Genomic DNA, 17576 nt, shown 5'->3' with positions numbered 1-17576 from the left:
ACTACAGAGCTAATCGCTTTTCCCCAGCCCTCTCCCCTGTGGCTTCACATCAGATCTCCCTCCTTAGGAAACAATAGACATCTACTGTTATTATGTGGCTCTCTTTTGCGGTAAATCACCAGACACTATCACGAGGCATACAGAATCCGGCAGATAACAATTCATTAACTGTGGCACAAAAGGTAGAATTTCAGTCTCCATTTTACTGTTGTCTGTGTCCCCACTGAGGAGATTTGCATGTCCTGTCTTGGTGGTCAGTAGAAGGCTGGACAAGAATTAAGAAGAAATCTACCCACCACAGATGGCTATAAAAGCATTTCCTTAGAAGAGTGAACAATGCTTTATAAGGGTTTTCTACTTTTCTGTGTAACTCTTAGGGCTTGTGTTGATGGAATGAATTTGACATCAGATTGGAATGCTTCTGAGATTGAGAATTCATTGACGGGTGCATTTGACCTGCAGTTTAATTCCTTCTGACCTGCTTCAAGCAGGTTTTGCATTCCCATAGACCTATTAGCCATTCTTGAAATTTTCTGTGCTGATGACAGGTGTTAGGCTGGGCAGGAAACAAGAAATCTATACAACATGGGCAGAGACATGGACAAAACCAGAGGTTGCAACCTTCCTATGCTCTGCCCAGAACAGAAAATAAATAAAAAATTGGCAAGGTTGCACATTAAAGGACAAGCTATTTCAATCGACTTAAAGTGGAAGTAAACGCATTGATTTAACAGGTTAAAAAAAAAAGTTACATTTCCAGCATGCCGGTGTCTTGTCAAATAACGTCCTCCATCCGTTAGTGTCCGCTGCGTACTGCGCATGCACAGTACACAGCAACACAGATTCCGAAAATTGCAGAGGATGAACGGCGCCTGCGCCGTGAGTCCAGGTTCTATCCCCACTATCCAAGTGGACATAGAGTAGGAATTAAAAAGAGCCGAGCGCAGCGAGGCCGAGCCCGAAGCGTGGCGAGCGAAGCTCGCCCGCGAGGGGCCCTCTGATATTCACAACCCTATGTCCGCTTGGATGGTGGGGCTACCACCTCCACTCACGGCGCAGGCGCCGTTCAGCTTCAAAGATTTTCCGAAGCTTCATCTGCTCCGTACTGCGCATGTGAACATTGGTTGTGCTCTCAACCAAATTGTCAAACCATCTGATGGCTGGGGTCATAACTAATCACATGTACAGCATCATGACAGTTGAAAATGAAACAGAGGCCAAGATGGCAGCTACCATGGCTGAAAATAAAAAGATGGTTTACTTCCAATTTAAATTGTAACCGTTAAACCTTTACTGCAATCTACAACCCCCTACCAGTCTGAAACTCATCTAGCGGTCTAGCAAGATACCATACTGCCAACAAGGCCACGCACATATTTTCAAATCTTCCTGGCTGGGACTCTGCATGTGTTCTAAACTTCTATTCATTCCTCTGGAGAGTTAGCCGGGAGTATGCAGCTTATACTTGGATACCCCAATAAACTGGAGTGCAGTGCACATGCATTAGTATGCATGGAAAGACAGAACAAGGGACTTGACAGTTGGATAAATTTGGTCTTTGAATAAAGAGAAAAAATGCATGCCCCCTGACAGTGACAGTTCAGAGTGAAGGGGATGCCCTCACATGAAACAGCTGACGGGAGGGCTGCATTTGGTAGGTTGATGGGGAAGATCTCTACTGAGGGAAGGTCTATGCTTGTAGGCTGGGAGGGGTCTGTATTGAGAGGGTATCCTGGGATTGAAAATTTAGGGTTGTTGGGGGAGACATGTACTGTGGGGGTTAAAGGCTGGGGGATAACTGTACTGGGAGGAAAGTATAATTTTTGGTCGCATTTTGTAGTGTGCATTATGCACTCCTGAAACCCTGCACTCAGGGGGTACACACTCATGAGCCATGCACTCTGTAGTACACTGTCCTGAGCCCTGTACTCTGCACAATATATACTCCTGGCCCCTTCACTATAGAGTATGTTGTACGTTTCGTTTTCCAGACCATTGTGGTGGGTTTTATATGACATACTTCTGACCCCTGTACTCCAAGTACATTATATACTCCAGAAGGTTATTTTTAAGGTAAACTGTGTGCAGAAAAGCAAATGTAATAGTAGAGTTTTAACAAGCCCTAATTGATCTCTTTAGCAGAGGCATGGTAGGGGAATTCATCCCAGCAAAAGCACTTTAGTTGTTTAAGCCCTTCTTTCAACAGTTTGGCTTCCTTACATCCCCCATACCAGTAGACTTGGCAGCTCAACTCATCCTTCTACCCCCTCCCAGCATTGACTCAGCAGCTCAGTCTAATGTAAACAAAGAGAAGGAGCCCTGGGACAGGGGTGCAGTGGGAGCTAGGGAAATTGTGTTGCAAGTTTGTCCATAGCTTGGCAACATGTTTACTTTTAAGCCTCGTACACGTGATCGGATCAGAGCGTCAGACTTTTGTCCAAAAGGTGTGTGCCAGGAACTTGTCTTGCATACTACCGGCACACAATTGTTGGCCAACAAACACAAACACAGGGACATACTATGAGCTGTGTTTTGATTCTGAGCATGCGTGTTTGTACTTTGGACTTTTGTGTGGTGGACTTGTATACACGCGATCCGAAAATCTGACAACAGACCGTTCCCCGCTGAAAATGTACTAGCCTGCCATCCAACATTTGTTGGCGGAAAGTTGTACAACAATTGTCTGATGGAACGTACTAACAGTCGGATTTTAGGCCAACAGTCTGTCATCACACAATTCCATGCTGAAAATCAATTGTGTGTACGAGGCTTAAGTCTCTACAGATAAGCAGTATTCAATGTTAGAGTGGTTGTAAACACCTAAAAGGTAAAATGAACAGAACATATCCCTCTATAGTGTATACTAGCCTCAATCTAAAGTCCCAAGTGTGATGTCTGTATCTTCTCCCCCTCCCTCCACTATCTGCATTAGTCACTTCTGACAGGTTATCCTGTTACCACAGAATCTCGGTAAGTGGCCCATCTGCCCTCCAGCACACAAAAGATGATTGACAGCAGCAGCTGTGATTGTTTTGCTATATGACTGTAGGGGGGTGTGTCCTTCCCCTCCATTCAGGTGTCAGATTAAACTTCCTATACTGTGCAGTGCGGGACAGGAAAGCCTTTCCCTCACCTACTATGTAACCATATCGCCATTTTATTTTTCATTTTTTTCTTATAGGTTAACTATAAAGCTAAACTGTAGACCGCTATAGACACAAATTAACCTCCATAGGAAAGATGGCTACAGAGTGGTCGCACATTGCTGGGAGGGCATCTATGAACATCCTCCCATGATCGCCCCCTGAAGTTGCGCATCAGGGATCTGTGATCGCTATGTTCTTAGGACACAGCTGATCACTGATCGGAGTAAAGAGCCAATGGCAGCCACACTTTAACATGTGATCAACTGTGTCCAATCACAGCTGATCACAGCTATTATTGGCATTCCTCTCCTCACGCTGCCAGCGCCAAATCCACACAGGGGACATCTACACTGATAATCAGTGATATCAGTGCAGCCCCAACAGTGCTGCAAATCATTGTCCACCAGTGTTGCAAGGCATTACCCATTAGTGCCACATATCAGCACATCAGTACCCATCAGTGCACATCAGTAAAGAAGAAAAATGACTTATTTACAACATTTTATAACAGAAACTAAGAAAAACTTGTTTTGGTCTTTTCTCTTTTGTTTAGCAAAGAATAAAAAGCCCAGTGGTGAATAAATAGCAACAAAAGAAAACCCTGTCTCAAAAAAGTAATACATTTATTTTGTAATACAAGCAGCATAGGTCCCTGAACTTGAACCGGCATCAGCCTCTTGCAGTGTCTGTAGAGCTCTAGTGTGATAGGAAGAAGCAGTACAGTTATTGGCTGGGGCAACCTGGGCTCATAGTAAAGAGTTTGAGTGATGCCAACCATCAGACTGAGGATATCTAGCAGAAGAAACCAATTCCCGTGAAGGATATCTTTGGATTGAAGCTGAATACTGCAGCAAATCCTGGTTTTACTATTTTACCCTTTACTGAACTATTTATTTTATCTTGTTATTTTCAAATCTGAGTTCTTCTTTACCATACAATTTATTTCTCACAAAAGTTTTATACAATTATTGGTACTGTAATTTACTTGGACTTTCTCAGTCCTACCAAAACTAAACTAATCATCTATGCCTCCTTCTTCTATTAAATGTCTAGCTATATTGCTATTGATTTTGTTACTTTATAATATTATTTAAATTCTTTCTGATTTGTTCCTTCAATACACACCTGGTTCTGCCAACATGCTAGCTACCTCATTTATATTTTAATAAATAGACCACATTCTTAGGAGAAGAATAAAAGAATCAATCTTATATTCTTTTGCAGCTACTGTAGAATAAAATGTGTTCGGTTTTCTGACTAAGCTGCAGCACTTTTATATTGCAAAGCTACAACAAAGCATCCTTTTTATGTTCAGCTTTGTTAACATTTATTTTAGTGTCCCTCTGACCTTGCTATAGACATACTCATTTTTTTTTGTAATTTATATTGGTTTATTGCAATTCTTACAGGTCAGAGAGCACGCGTTTTTCATCCCTGCCTTCTGATTTGTCATAACATAAAATACAATAGGTCTTCCTAAATTAAAACTTCTGTATGATAATCTTTAAACCTGAACGTCAGACACAAAAACTTTCATTCAAATATATTCACTAGCCACAAAGGATTTAAATCCACTTTATGTGCACCAAATGCCTTTGCAAACCTAGCAATTGCCTTAAAAGTAGCAATGACATCATCACTGTACTGTATGTAGTGCCCTGGGGTTAGTCAGGGAGCTCCTCACCAAATTCCTTGTCAGGAGTAGCTACTGTTAATTTCTAGGGATCCATTAACTTCTCCCTAAGTTTGGCCTGGTTTTACTTTCCTCTTCTACCACCAGGTGGCCAGGCACTTGGAGGCATTAGATTGAGGAGGACAACTCAAGGTCAGGTTATGGGTATATGGGGTATCTCAGCCAATGGGCAGGGATTTTGTTCAATCCCTTGGCCTGCTGGGAAAGCCTATATATCTGGGTGAGGTTAGGTAATCCAGGTTCTTGTGTGCCATCCGGGCCACCGCCTGGATGGATGTGTGTCGTATGCCCTGGGCTGCTAGGTCATATCCGTATCCCGGGGGCATCTGGCTGCCAGGCTGTGTGAGGGCCTATCCAGAAGTAAGAAGCAGCGCAGGGTTGGTACTGCAGCTTGCAGTCCAACCAAAGGTGATGGTTCTGCTGGCCGGAGAACTTTTCAGTGGTTGGAGGTAGAAGGGAAGCTGTCGCCATGAAGAGACCAATAGCCTTTATCAGGGACCACAGTGAGTAAATGAAGCAAGTACCAGAGCAGTATTCTCACTGAATGGGCACGGTGGAGAATTTGGAAACTTCAGGTGGTGATCAAGTCAGGTACCCAACCAGCAGAGGTGACGCTTGCAGAGCAAACTTGTGTGTCAACTAGGAACCGAGCCGGTCAGCAGGGGTGAAGCTTGAAAGTATCTGAAGTGCCAAGCTAGGGAACCAACAGGGAAGTGTGGGCAACACTTGAGGGAGATACCACCGCAAAAGTCTTGAGGAGCTAATGGGATTCAGAGTTAGTGAATCAGAGGGTCCAGTGAGAGATCAGGAGCTCAAGGGGCTAAAGAACTACAAGAAGAAGTTGTAGCACAACTGAGAGAACTGCTGTTTTGAGTTAGGAACTGTTTAAGGACTGTTACCATAGGAGACAGCAATCCTGTACATGCAGAAGTGGCACATTTCTGGGGCCTTTCCCTGTACGGCTGTTTTCCTATTGAAGTCTCAGGGTCTGCCATTTGAAATTGCAACTATTTCTGTCCTGGCCCTAACCTGCTTTGTCCACAAAATAAAAAAAGGACGGTCATAGAAATAAAACCTCTTTTACATCCAAGAATTGTCTGGTGCCCATGGACTTTTACCACCTTTGCACCCACTACGCCTCACATGCCACCACTTATTGAAGGATGTCAGCTATCTTTGGCCTTGAAGGTCCCCAATAGACTGGAAGAGGTCAGAGATTATGCTATATGGGGCTAAGGTGTTGTCTTTGCAGCGGTCACCCATAGTAACTGGCTTATTATAGACACGGTGTATTTAGGAGCCCCAAGGTTCGAAGTCCCTCAACCCATGTAGGCCGAATATGACCCCCAGGAATCTGCCAGTTTCTTCTCCTCTGGGACCACGGTTACTGATAAGGGTATTCGACTGGTACCGAAGGGTGAAATCTCTTTGTATGCTTCTCAGAGCTCCGCAGCTATGGGGATTGTCTGCCGAAGGTGTTCCAGCTTTGCTTTATTCATACACCCCTGGAGTCTATGCTGTCAATGTGGGGAGTAATTGGTAATAGTTGTCAGTCCTCCATTGCCATCACGAGTGATGAGGGCGGATTGGTTAGGGGAAAAGTACACATAATTCCCTTAGCCCTATTTGGACCATATAGTCCTTTTAAGATATTAGTGAACTTTTAATATTGTAGAGGATTCTGTGACCTCTCCTTGGCTTGGGCGGGTCATTGGCTTAGCACAGCAGAGAGACCTCAGAATTCTTTTATATATTACGGGTGTACCCCATAACACATTTTTTGAGGTAGCGCCTAGGACCCTACTATTATTTATAAACTAGTTGTACGTTCACAGTCTCTTGCTGGGGGCCGAGGACTTGTGGGAAGGCAGCAACCTACTACATACCTTAGCGCGTTTTTTTCAATTTTTTATTTCGGATTGGGCTTGTGGATATGCTTCGGTGGAGGAGTCTATCTCCAGTACGGAAGCTGTAAATCCTGGCAGTCCTACCCCAGCTAAGGCTAACTCTTCCTCCGAAGAACTAGAGGTGTCAGACGATTCCGCAGATACTGTAGTGGAAGTGTCAGTTCCCACTGCTTCTTCAGAAGCCTACAGTAACCGCTAGTCCGAAGCAGGTGGTACCAGGAACCCACCTTTCTACTAAAGTGGTTCAAGCATCTACTTCGGCAGTCACCGCGGATGTCACTACTACAGAAGATGGTAGGCCCACTGTCATTATTCGTCTAGCTCAATACATTCAGTTATCCCGAGCAAAGAAAGGTGGGAGGTCTTGGATCCCTCCCCGGCGACATTTGACTGCTAATATGTGTTGGATTTTTAAGAGACTGTGTTCTGTATTGTTTGACTCTAACCAGGGCTGGTGCAAGGATTTTTGACACTCTAGGCAAAACCTCATTTTGCTGCTCCCCCGGCTCCAACCCTGACTCCACCGCTTTGCCCTGCCCATATATACCCCACCTTTTTAATGAAGCACCCATCAAATGCAGCCTAGCCAGTGCCCATCAATGCAGCCTCACCTGCACCCATCAAATGCAGCCTCACCAGTGCCCATCAAATGCAGCCTACCAGCACCCATCAATGAATGTTTGCTTTCTTTGCTGCCGATGCGCTTCTGACACTATGTGAACAGAGTGGTGGCTGCCTGCTGATGCTGAGACTTAGTTGCTTACTGCAGAGAGAAGAGAGTATGAACACCAGTGGCTAGGGGCCCTAGGCAGGAGTGCTCCCTAGGCAGCTGCCTAGTTTGCCTAGTGGTAGCACCAGCCCTGCCTCTAACTATGAGGGAGGAAATGTTCACTGTAGGTGAAGTTGCAAATGTTTTACCATTTCAAGAACTGCTCAACCAAATTATTACTACCAAAACATGGGAACGAACTGGGGATCGAAGGCCCCGCTGTTACTTGTTCAAAGCCAATTCATTGACTTCAAGTTAATAATGTCAGTTTCACAAAGAGACTTTAATCGCTTATCACTATGGTGAATGGTACAAAAGGAACTTGGATTCTGCTCAACTTCGGGCCCCACTAACAATGGTTATGGAAGTAATACGGCCAGTTCGCTGAGGAATTATAAATGTGCACTCATGGAGTAATGGATACTCTACTGAAGTTACTCCAGTTTCTTTATATCAAGCTCTTGAAAAGGGAAGATACCTTTCAATGTTAAATGTCTGGGGCTATTGCTGTAAAAGTAATCTGGACAGCGTAACAGCGTACCCAACGAGAATAGGGCCCACTTTCAAAACAATATAAATAATGTAGACATATATAGGATTTCTTATATTTCATGCTGCCCTCGGCTGAGGACCAATTTAAATCACTGCGTACATATCGCAGAATGCTTTTATAGGATAGGATGCTTTTGCATTGTTTGTTTCTCTTTTTCAGGTGTTGCTGAGTCGGTGCGTCTTCCTTGGTGAAGGAGAGATAGGGAGCTTGCCGGATAACAACACTAACCATTTGTACATTATTACAACTGTATATTAGATAGATAGTTAGGGAGCAATGTTATTGCCTTACTGCCTTGAAATGTAAATTGTTTATGATATCTAAATTTCATACGAAGGGACCAATCGCCTTTACCAGGGACCACAGTGAGTAACTGAAGAAAGTACCAGAGCAGACGAGCTAGCATCATTCGAAGGCAAACTGTGGAAAGGAAAAATGCAATAAACCAATACTTGCCTTGAAAAAGTATTCATATTCCTTTAAATTTTCCACATTTTGCAAAAACGTAAATGTATTTATTGGGATTTTATGTAATAGACCAACACACAGTGGCACATAATTGTGAAGTGGAAGGAAAATGATAAATGGTTTTCAATTTGTTTTACAAATAAATATCTGAAAAGTGTGTCGTACATATGTATTCAGACCCCTTTACTCTGATACCGCCAACTAAAATCTAGTGGATCCAATTGCCTTTAGAAATCACCTAATTAGTAAATAGAGTCCACCTGTGTGTAAATGAATCTCAGTATAAATACAGCTGTTCTGTGATGCCCATTTAGATTTGTTAGAGAACCTTAGTGAACAAACAGCATCACGAAGGACAAGAAACACACCAGATAGGTCAGGGATAAAGTTGTGCAGAAGTTTAAAGCAGGGTTAGGTTATAAAAAAATATCTCAAGCTTTGAACATCTCACGGAGAACTGTTCAATACATCATCTGAAAATGGAAAGAGGTATGGCAAAATTGCAAACCTACCAAACATGACCGTCCACCTAAACTGACAGACCAGGCGAGAGCATTAATCAGGGAAGCAGCCAAGAGGCCCATGGTATCTCTGGAGGAGCTGCAGAGATCCACAGCTCAGGTGGGAGGATCTGTCCACAGGACAACTATTAGTTATGCACGCCACAAATCTGGTCTTTATGGAAGAGTGGCAAGAAGAAAGCCATTTTTAAAAGAAAGCCCTAAGAAGTCCAGTTTGCAGTTTGCGAGAAGCCATGTGGAGGACACAGCAAACATGTGGAAGAAGGTGCTCTGGTCAGATGAGACCAAAATTGACCTTTTTGGCCTAAAAGCTAAACGCTATGTGTGGCGGAAAACGAACACTGCACATCACCCTGGACACACCATCCCCACCATGAAACATGAGGGTGGCAGCCACATGTGTTGTGGGGATGCTTTTTTTCAGCAGGGGCAGGGAAGCTGGTCAGAGCTGATGGAAAGATGGATGAAGCCAAATACAGGGCACTCTTATGCCGCGTACATATGATCGGACTATCCGGTAGCCTTGGTCTGGCGGACCAGAGTCCACCGGACAATCCGCCCGTGTGTGGGCTCCGGCTGACTTTTTCTTCCCAAAAGTCTGGCGGACTTAGAAAGAAGTTTTGACTCAAAATTGTCTGCCGGACTCTGAACTTTTGAAATGAACGGATTTGCCCACACACGGAGAAAAGTCTGTTCATTTTGAACGTGGCTCCAGGTAGACGGAACTAGCGAAGGAAGTCAATGTCGCCGCCTCCATCGGCGAGATTGACACCTCGCTAGCCCCGTCACCTGGTATGGATTTAAAGGGGAACTCCTACGCCGAAAAAACGTCATGGGGGTCCCTCCAAGGTGCATATCAGACACTTAATCGAGCACGCAGCCTGGCCGGTCAGGAAAGGGGGTGGGGACGAGCGAGCGCCCCCCCCCCCCAGCCGTACCAGGCTGCGTGCCCTCAACATGGGGGGGTGCTTTGGGGAAGGGGGGGCCCCCCAGATTACGGCCCCCTACCCTATGTGAATGAGTATGGGGTACATGGTATCCCTACTCATTCACCTGGGGAAAAAAAGTGTACATAAAAAAAACCACAATACTTTATTAGACAGCTCCAGGTGTCTTCTCTTCTTCCGTCTTCGTGGGTCTTCTCGCCAGACTCCTCCGCTAGTAAAATAGCTAGCAAAAGAGCAGAATATAGCGGAGGAGTCGCCGCCATCCGGGGGTCTTATCCCGCTCTTCAGAGGTCTTGTCCCGCTCTTCGGTTGTTCTTGCCGGGCCTCCGCTTTCTTCTTCCAGCTCTTTTACTAGCGTTAGCCCGGAAAAGTCCAGGCGTGTGTGAGCAGGTCCGCTTGTTCGGAAAATCCGGCGGGTTGTCCTCTGGACTAAGTCCCCCGGATAGTCCGATCATGTGTACGGGGCATTAGAAGAAAACCTGTTAGAGTCTGCAAAAGACTTGAGACTGGGGTGGAGGTTCACCTTCTAGCAGGACAATGACCCTAAATATACATCCAGAGCTATAATGGAATGGTTTCGATCAAAGAATATTTGTGTGTTAGAATGGCCCAGTCAAAGTCCAGACCCAGTCCAAAGTCCAGAGCATCTGATCACTTCCCATATAGTTCACATAAACCTGCGTTTGTCTAAATTCCAGCCATCTCTCCCAGGCGCTTACAAATTTTATTTCTGAATTGTTTTGCATATGTATTACTTCTTCCATTAACCTGATTTTATCTACCTCCCTAAGGCTGGGTTCACACTGCAGTGGTTTATGAGAACGGATGTGATTCGCACCGCACTGCAGTGCAAATCGCATCCAATCTCTGTGCGATGCGAGTTTAGCCATACAGATAGTATGGCTGAATTCGCATCGCACACGGCCCAAACTCGCACAGGACCCTTTTTTTGGTTCGCAGCAGAATCGGATCGCATGGGTGTTCACACCATGCGATCCGATTCCTGTCCGAGTTTGCAGATCGCACTGCGATATGCGAACTGATCTGGGGGTGTCATTAACGTTTCACTGACACTCCCAGCAGTTCGCATAGGGCAGTGTGAACTGCCGCCGGAAGGTATGCGATGCGGGAACCCGCCGTGGATTCGCGGCGTTCCCGCATCGCTGCAATGTGAACCTAGCCTAAACCAATCCTTTATTGTTGGGATCACCTTTGTCTTCCATTGTTTCGAGATTAATGCCTTTGCTGCATTCAGCAGAAATGGAATAATTGCTGCTCTATATTTCCTCCTTGCCATTCCTGTTACATGGAACAGGCATTGCCATGGATCAAATCCAATTTCTTTCCCGCTGATTTTCTTTATCCAATCCAATATTTCCCTCCAATAAGATCAAATTAAGGGGCACTGCCACCATATATGTGCATGCATTCCAACCTCCCCGCATTCCCTCCAGCTTAAAGGGGACAGGTCTGGACTGATTTTATACAATTTTATTGCGACGTAACAGCACTTAATTATTAATTTGTAATTAATTTCCTTCATCTTTGTGTAGTCCCAGTCCCCACCTCTCCAAGGGACACAGGGATTCCATCATCTTGGGGCATCATCAACATCCTATATATGTTGGAAATCCCCTGTCTATTTATTCCCCCTTGATTGACTAATCTTTTCCATAGATTTAACTCGCCAACTGAGCGGAGGGGTTTCGGAAAAGATTCTACAAAATGTTGAAGTTGTCGATACCTCCATGTATCCCGGCTATTTTAACTTAAAGTGGTGGTAAAGGCTCAAGGTTTTCTTACTATCATGCAGTCTATGCATGAAGGTAAAAACCCTTTGTGTGCAGCAGTGCCCCCAGCCGCCCCACGAATACTTACATGAGCCCCATCTTGATCCAGCGATGTGCATGGAGCCTCCGCTCCCAGGTCTCTCCCTCCTCATTAGCTGAGACAGCAACGATAGCAATTGGCTCCTGCTCCTGTCAATCACAGCCAGTGTGGAGAGAGTGGGGGTGGGGTCGAGTTACGCTCCATGTGTAAATGGACACACGGAACAGTGGCTCGGGAGCTAGCCTGCTCGGGTGCCCTCATAGCAAGCTGCTTGCTATGGGAGCTCTAGGCAGGGAGGGGCCTGGAGCGCTCTCGGGGGACCCAAGAAGAGAATGATTGGGGCTACTCTGTGCAAAACCATTACACAGAGAAGGCAAGTATAACATGTTTGTTATTTAAAAAATAATACACCAGTAGAGTTTTGTTTTCCAAAAATTCATTTGAATTTCTAATAGTGAACAGGATTAAATTGACAAATTGATGGAGTAGAATAAAAAAAATCCTCAAACAAAATTCCAGAAGTGAATGTGGTTGTCGTTTAGGAAAATCCATTCATTCCAAAATCGATTGTTAAAAGCGAACAACATTTTGCAGGACTTTCAAACGACATTTGTCAAATCTCTGATAGCATTATTAAATGTAAAGATTATTGTACAAATATTAATAGAAAAAAAAAAAAATCTAAGAGTATGGGCAGCTTTTGTTGACATAACATTGAATGGGTTGAGTTTGGCGGCAGTACTGCCTGCAGAACATGACCTGAGTAATTTTGCCAAAGTGCAACGTAAAGCGGCGGAAACAGCTTGTGTGTACAGGGCTGCCAGGTCACCAGTAAACTATGTGACAGGTGTGGCAGTTGGGTGGTAGGAGGGCTTTAAAAAAACGCCCCCTCAACCGTTCTTTCAACACAAATGCGCGTTAGAAAATAAAATGTTTACTTTTCTCTTTAGACATTAGTCTTTAGTCTTATTTAGACCTTTGTTAACCATTTAATCCCCGGAAGAATTTACCCCCTTCTTGGCCAGAGCACTTTTTGCGTTGCTTTAACTGACAATTGCGCAGCCGTGCAACTTTGCACCCAAACAAAATTGACGTCCTTTTTTCCCCACAAATAGAGCTTTCTTTTGATGGTATTTGATCGCCTCTGCTGTTTTTATTTTTTGCACTATAAACAAAAAAAGAGCAACAATTTTGAAAAAACACACACAATATTTTGTACTTTTTGCTATAATAAATAAAAATATCCCCCCCCCTTTTTTTTTTTAACTATTTTTTTTTCTCAGTTTAGGTCGATATGTATTCTTCTACATATTTTTGGTAAAAAAAAAAATCTCAATAAGCGTATACTGATTGGTTTGCGCAAAAGTTATAGCGTCTACAAAATAGGAGATAGATTTATAGCATTTATTTATTTTCTTACTAGTAGTGGCAGCGATCAAGGAGTTAACTGTATTCTCTGGGAGGTGATTCTAACTGAAGAGGGAGGGGACTGAATAGAGGAAGTGACAGATCATGGTTCCTAGCTAATAGGAACACACGATCTGTCAATCCTGTCAGAACAGAACAGGGAAGTGTGTGTTTACACACACTCATCCCCATTCTGTCTCTCCTGCTGATGATTGCTCCTGGCCAGCGGTCATCGCGCCTGCCATCCCGACCCCGCAAGCCAACGTATAGCTATGATGGCTCATGCAGGGGAGCCAACCTGCCACAGCATAACTGCGGTGGTTTGTCGGGAAGCAGTTAAAGGATACGTAAACGTTTAATAAAAAAAAACATGTTATACTTACCGCCTCTGTGTGGTTGGTTTGCACAGAATGGCCCCAATCCTCCTCTTCTGGGGTCCCTCAATGGCGCTCTTGGATCCTCCTCTTCTCGAGTGCCCTGTTGGAGAAGCTCTCTCTCTCGGGGGAACCCGTGCAGGCACGTTTCCGTGTCCTGCTGCTGCGTCCATTGACGCATCGCTCAAAGCTGGCCCACTCCAGTCTCAAAAGCCATGACAGCAACACCTCTGACTGGAACGCCAACTAACTCTAAGGCCGCGTACACACGGGCGGACTGTCTGGCCAACTAAGTCCGTCAGACAATCCGACAGACAGTCCGTCCTACTTTTGAATGAACGGACTTGACCACACACGATGAACAGACAGTCCGCTGAAAGCTTGCGCGATGACGTGTACAGCACGTACGACGGGACTAGAAATACGACGTCCAATACACTGCAATGCAACCTTCGGCCGTGTAAATCCTTTCTGAGCATGCGCCATACTTAGTCCGTCCAACTTGCCTACTCACGAGCGGACTGTCCACTGAAACCAAAGTTGGACGGACAATATTACGGAAATTCCGAAAGACTTTGTCCGCCAGACTATCCGCTGAAAAAGTCCGCTGAAGCCCACACACGAGCGGACTGTCCGTCAGACAGTCCGCCCGTGTGTACGCGGCCTAAGCGTGTAACAGGACTGATTTCAACATCACTATTCAGTTTAGACAAGTGACAGAGTTTCTCATGTTCTGCATTTTTAACTACGGTGATACCTTATGCTAGTCAATGAAGGCAAATTCTTGTTAGAATCTGGAATAAGTGTTGTGCATCATCATATAGCCCCTGGATGTGCTTGTGTTGGCGGACACAACCATGAGCCATACCTACCATGCTTCCCCTGGCAGCTCATTAGGTTCACAATGTCCAACAGTCCCATTTTTGTCTATGCAAAAGTGACATTAAATCAAGACTAAAGAAAAGATTCCTCTTAATCCATTGCTGGAGGGTAATGACTACAAACCACTTGAGGCATACCTCAGAAAAGTCATAAAAATGTCCATGCCACGGTTTGTGATGAAAAGATTTATTGTAAAATCAAAGTCAAAGGATTCCCAGAATAGAAAGGGTTAAAATATGTCTGACAGACAATCAATGTTAAACATCATGCTTGAATATGAACCTTGATCTCACCCAAACCCTGGCAGGCTGTCTCAGGCATATCAAGGCTGGTGTTGGGGGGGACCAAAATGTGTGTAGGTGCCAGATGTCGCATGGGCATTCACCCCATGGAAGATATGACAGATCAACCACTTGATGCCTGGGATAATTCTGATATTTCTCACATACATGTTAAAATGTGCATTTTTTGCTAGAAAATGACAGAAGCCACAAACTATATATTATTTGAAAACAGAGACCCTGAAGAATAAAATTGTGTTTTTTACAATGTTTTATGTTGCACAATATTTGCACAGCTATTTTTAAAACACAAATTTTCAGAAAAAAAAATACTTTAATGAATTCTCAATGCAGCGGTGGTGGGGGACAGATTCAGCATCCAACCGATGCTGCATCCACCTAGACAAGTATGATTATGAGCATTTTTTCCCCCCATACATCTCTTTTAATTGTTCCTTTAGAAGTTTATATTTGTTAGGGGCAGATTACCTTTCACCATGCTAGATCTCCCTTCTGTACTGCATATAGTAGATCACCCTTCGTGTCATGCATACTGGAGAAGGTGTAGGCCCTTTTTACCCTCCCTACACCTTAAGAACCAGTTAATACATGTTTAACTGATGCTACGGGTGTCAAGCACACCTTTGTTTGGTGCACCGTAATCCTATCGTTTTTGTTTTCTACGAGATTTGTATTCTGACAGTGGGAGGTTTCCCAACTGTGAGAATACAATGATCACTGCTGGCAGCTATAGCCACCAGCAGTGATAAAAGACAAAAAAAACAGCCTGGTTGTACTGAAGTTGATTAATAGATCAAGAAATGCATTTTTCTGAGACCCTTGTTTTAGAGACAGGGGATATCGTGTTTCCACTCGCTTCTCCCTGACAAGCACTCCAGAGGAGTCTGTATCCTAGTCGTGTCAGTTTCCTGGACTACCATAATGGTTATCAGGACAAATAAGGACAATGCCTTTTTATCAACAGTCAACTGTGCTTGAAAACTGTAACTTTAGCCACAGTTTATGCCTCAGATCTAAACCAAATCTCTTTCCTTGAATTTGCCTTAGAGGCACTAGCAGGCTTTGCAGAAGGTGTCACCGTATTGGGTGGATCCTTTTATTTAGTCTTTAAGTCGTCTGTTGACACTTCCATTTCCACCTCCCATTTCTCTGCACCGGTACATTCATAAGGCCCTACAATTACATAATTTTTTAGACGTCTGGCAGATACAACATCCCACAACCAAAGATTTTACATTTTATTCACCTGTGCACATCTGCTTCTGGTCAGATATTGCCACCTCCCCATAATTTTACACATAGATATTGGGAATATTACCATTTCTGATCATGTGGCAGTCACTCTTATGCTACTCTTAGGCCTGGAACCACTCCGTCTTCAATGAGAGGCTTAATGAGCCCTTACTACAAGTCTCTTTAGTTAAAGCAGATCTGGAACGCAAATTATTCTTGTACTTTGAAATCAACCAGTACCCAGAAACCTCCCCACATGGAAGCTCACAAGGCCTATATATGAGGAGTGATGATTAAACATAACTCATGCCTAAAGAAACAAAGGAGTTGTAAAATCACTAATCTACTTACACAAATACGCAGTCTGGATACATTACATTTATGTAATCAAACCCTAGACGTTCTAGCTGATCTGGCACGCTGTAGACTCCAATTAAGATGCCTATGCAAGGAGAACGCAAAGGTGACGTTGACCAGATGTAAGAGATCCTTTTAGGAGTATGGAAACCACTGTAGCAAACTAGCCAGGGCTCTACGTCAATGCCTAAAGGCACTAAAGCTACAATGGCATTGGACATAGATATCGAAATTAAGAGACTACTACACCAGTTTTTATAACCTACACCCAGAGAGATCTGGTACCCCCACTGAGGCACATCTCCACAAAATTAAAACATACCTTAGATAATCTGGTCTTGCATCACTATGGGCACAGGAAGACTTTTGGAAAAACCTATTGATTCATGGAAACTCCTAACGTTGATTAAGAGCACCAAGACTAGTAAGGCCCCGAGCTCTGACAGCTTTATGTTGCAATACTATAAAAGGTATTTAATTCCTGCCTGACTACCCACTTCCTGACAGCATTTAATTCTCTCGGCCAGGGGTCGATATGCCCATATGCCTCAGCCCCCCACATTTCCGTGCTCCCAAAAGAAGGGAAGGACCCACGATACTGTGCCCATTACAAGCCTATCTCCCTCCTTAACACCGATTTAACATTTTTTGCTTAAATAATAGCGAATAGGCTACTGCCGCATTTACAGCTTATTCACTGGGATCAGGTAGGCTTCATACCAGACCAGAGTTATAAATGTTATTCACGCAGCTTAGTCTAACCCTACACATAAGTTAATACTTTCCACAACACAATTGATTATGCGACAGACAACAGCAGGAAGACCCACCTGTTCAGCATGCAAGAAGTGGGAGTTGGATGCAAGTAGTAAAGCTGGTCAAAGACAGCTCGAATTATATATGGGCAGACTGATTGTATCCAAGTTGATCGATCGATCAACTTGGGTACAACAAGCCTGTAGGATTTTTCATGCGAGAACTACCTGTCTATAAGAGCTAGCAAAAATCAGCACGTGTTCTCCCAGCTGGGATGCCTACCCCCCCCGCGAGAGAACACAATAGCTCCGTGGGAGGGTTTTCCCATCAACACAGTGAAGAAAATCACACCATCTATGGCAGGCTTTAGTGAGTTTTAATATGTACAGCCACAGGTTGGATTCTGCAATAAAGTTTGCTGAGAATCCTTA

General features: G+C 44.2%; 1 protein-coding gene across 1 annotated transcript in view; it reads right to left on the bottom strand.

The window, feature by feature from the left end:
* The window catches only part of GALNT10 (polypeptide N-acetylgalactosaminyltransferase 10), a 339683-nt gene that overhangs the window by 57248 nt on the left and 264859 nt on the right, over positions 1-17576 (bottom strand). The window lies entirely within an intron of this gene.

Source organism: Lithobates pipiens, unplaced genomic scaffold, assembly GCF_037356315.1.
Source record: "Lithobates pipiens isolate NorthernLeopardFrog02 unplaced genomic scaffold, aLitPip1_a1.2 Scaffold_8, whole genome shotgun sequence".
NCBI lineage: Eukaryota > Metazoa > Chordata > Amphibia > Anura > Ranidae > Lithobates > Lithobates pipiens.
This window is presented reverse-complemented; position numbering and strand designations above follow the sequence as displayed.